Genomic DNA, 3577 nt, shown 5'->3' with positions numbered 1-3577 from the left:
AACTTTTCCTAGTTGTACACAACACGTGTAGTAGTCCTACATGTACCTCTGGTAATGAGGTTCATCTCATTCCACCATCTTCCCTATCCCTATGCCTTCTCGCCTGTCCTAACTCCCCTTTGCCCAATCAAAGTTCCTCCATTCTTTCCATGCCCCTTGCCACCCACCTCACCCCCATTATGGGTCAGCATCCACTTTCAGAGAGAACATACAGCTTTTGGTTTTGGGGATTGGCTTACTTCCCTTAGCCTGATATTCCCATTCACCCGCAGATGTCATAATTTTTTTCTCTTTTAATGCTATAAGTAACATTTCATTTTGTATATGTACCACAGTTTCTTTATCCATTCATCTGTTGAAGGGTTGTTTCCACAAAACTATGGAATGCTTCACAAATGTGGGTGTCATCCTTGCTCAGAGACCATGCTAATTTTTTTCTGTATTGTCCCAATTATAGTATATGATATGTGCTGCCAAAACAATCACACTCTGAGTTTTACCCATGTAAAAACTACCATAATCAAGATATAGAACAGTTTTTTCACTAGAAAAGGGGTTTCCTTGGCATCCTTCCCAGTGAGTTCCTTCACCACCTGTTCCAGGCAACCACTGATAACTTTTTTTTTAAAACTATAGATTCCTTTTTCCTACAGTACTATTTCATAAATATGCCCCTATAAGTGGACTCATATCTAGGAGTGCAATTGCCTCCTACGTTTAATGTATGTTTTTATCTTATGTGATACTGTCAAGCCATGCTAAAAAATGACCACAATCATTTTATACTTCCACCAGCAATTTAGGAGACTTCCACTTGACTTCATCTTAACTAGCACTTGGGCCATTCTAGTGGGTATGTCTTTGTGAGTTTATTTTCTGATAATTAATAATATTGAGTGAACTTTTTTTTTTCAGATAGGGTCTCACTAACTTGCTTAGGCTCTTGATAAGTTGCCAGCCTCAAACTTGGGATCCTCCTACCTCAACCTTCTGAGTTGCTGGGATTACAGACATGTGCCATCATGCCTGGATCAAATACTTCTTCATGAGCTTGTTGGCCATGCTGTTTTTGTATGTCAACTCTCTCTGGCTAGCTGGAATCCAGACTTCTCCCAGCTCAGTGCCAACTGTGGGATTGGTTAGCTTATAGTTGTTCTTGGCCCTCGCAGGTACTGCTTAGAATGTAGCCCCAAACTGAAGACCACCTCCATGCAGAATTCTGGAACTCTTTTTCTTTGTGGCTCCCATCTTTCTGGTAGTTTTCTCTACATGTTTTTGGCTGCTTAATCTCCTGGAACTCTGGTCTCTTTCTCCTCAGTGAGACTGTTAATCCCCATTTGGGTTCCCCTTCCCAAACTGAGGTCTAGAGGGTGCCTCAAGGTAAAATGCTCACCTATTTGTTCTCCTGCTCTTAGGGGTGACAGTTGTATGTCCCTTGTGATTTTCTATCTGAAAAATAGCTGTTTAAAAATATATTTTGACTGGGCATGGTGGCACATGCCTTAATATCCTAGTGGCTCGGGAGGCTGAGAGAGGATCACGAGTTCAAAGCCAGCCTTAGCAAAAGTGAGGTTCTAAGTAACTCAGTGAGACCCTGTCTCTAAATAAAATACAAAATGGGACTGAGACTGGGGATGTGGCTCAGTGATAAAGTGCTCTTGAGTTCAATCCCTGGTACCAAAATATATATATATATATTCCAACTTTCTGGTTGCTTTCAGTGGGAGAACAAGTCTCATATAAGTTACTATCTATTGATTTCTCCTTTTGTTGTAACTTTTTGCAATAATTGAAAAAAATATGTTTGTGGGACTTCTAGGATATATTGTAGTTTTGGTGAATAAATGACAATCCCCCTGGTACAACAATTTAACCTGTTTTCTCTATTGCCTTTTTTTTTTTTTTGGTAGTGCTGGGGATTGAACCTCGGGCTTTATGCATTCTAGGCAAGTGCTGAGCTAACAACCTCAGCCTCTCTCTGTTGCTTTATATTTCTTGGAAATTGGTAGTCAGGTTTGGGTTCAATTCTGTTTCTTATGAAAACTTAATAGGAAATATTGCATTGACATATGCATGTCCTCTCCTTTGATGTTGACTACTAGTCAACAGTGATGTTGGTGAGATTTGCTAATATATTATAGGTTGCAAAATAGCAATGGTCTGAGTTGCTGGGATTTTTCTTTCTTCATTTAAAGGCTGGGATGCCTACACAAATAAAAATTTGATTATTCTTTTTTTTGGGGGGGGGTACTGGGGATTAAACTCAGGGGCACTTGGCTAGTGAGCCATATCCCCAGCCCTATTTTGTATTTTATTTATATACAGTGTTTCACTGAGTTGCTTAGCAATTCCCTTTTGCTGAGGTTGACTTTGAAGTTGCTCTCCTCCCTCCTCAGCCTCCCTAGCTACTGGGATTACAAGTGTGTGCCACGGCACCTGGCTATGATTGATTATTCTTTACACAGATATTTGGTTTGTATAGTTAAGGCAGGAGATAAATATTTGTTTCCTTTTCTTCATTTAAACACTTTTCAGAATAGTAAGGTATTCTTCTAGCTTATCAAATGATACCCAAAGGGGCTTGAAATCTTTTTATTATTTCATTGTTTTTATTTGTTGCCATAAAATTAATTAGTTCTTTCATATATTTAAGTTTTTGTCTTAAATGACTTTTTTAAATTATAAAAACCAGGTTATCTAAGAGAAAATAATGATCCAGAGGGATTCTAGCCAGGTGTTAGACAATGTGATGATATAGGGCCTGTTAAAAACTGGAAATGTATGCTCAATTTAAAGTATTTAGATTCAGGTGGGGTTGTGGTTCAGTGGTAGAGTGCTTGCCTAGCATGCATGAGGCACAGGGTTAGGGTTAGGGTTAGGGTTAGGGTTAGGGTTAGATTTAGGGTTATGGTCAGTGTTGGGGTTAAGGTTAGGGGTTCGATCCTTAGCACCATATAAAAACAAAATAATGTGTCCACCTGAAACTAAAGATACATAAATAAAATTTTTAAAAAAGTATTTAGATTCATTATACTTGAAAACACTGCAAGTGAACAAAAAATATGAGACTGCCAGTATCCTTTCTCTTGAAGAAACTATTGGAAAATATTGAGGAGGTGGATTTCTGACGAGGAGGTTGGTTTAGAATTGCCATGATTCTTTGTGACTGTTTTGTTATAAATTTAAGGTTTCCCATTTCTTCTAATTTGTCTGTTTCAGCTGTTTACTACATTGCCTGATGAGTATCAACCTGGGCCTGATTTTTATGGACTACCATGGGAGCCTGTAGTTTTCACTGTTTTCTTTGGATTGGTATCCTTTGTCATTTTCTTTTGGAGAACTGTTCTTGTTGTGAGTAAATTAACTTACTTATACCTTAGCACATAAGCACAAGGATTATTTTATATAGTCACTGCACCCCCCACTTTTTTTCCTTTTCAGTTGCTAAAACACAAATTAGTGGTTTAAGTCAAACTAACCTTATAAAATAATTTAGTGTGGGTGCAGTTGGTAGAACTGGTAATTCTTACAGCCATCCTGACCAGTAGTTTCATACATATCAGAAGTCTTAAAAGTG

The 3577-nt window shown here is 38.3% G+C and overlaps 1 non-coding gene across 1 annotated transcript; it reads right to left on the bottom strand.

Annotated features, from left to right (window-relative positions):
• Positions 1 to 373: 373 nt before the first annotated feature.
• LOC143389101 (U6 spliceosomal RNA) lies at positions 374 to 484 on the bottom strand. The gene has a single exon (XR_013090102.1). It is a non-coding gene; the product is annotated as a U6 spliceosomal RNA (small nuclear RNA).
• Between the last annotated feature and the right edge of the window lie 3093 nt (positions 485 to 3577).

Source organism: Callospermophilus lateralis, unplaced genomic scaffold (genome assembly GCF_048772815.1).
Source record: "Callospermophilus lateralis isolate mCalLat2 unplaced genomic scaffold, mCalLat2.hap1 Scaffold_43, whole genome shotgun sequence".
NCBI classification, from domain to species: Eukaryota; Metazoa; Chordata; class Mammalia; order Rodentia; family Sciuridae; genus Callospermophilus; species Callospermophilus lateralis.
This window is presented reverse-complemented; position numbering and strand designations above follow the sequence as displayed.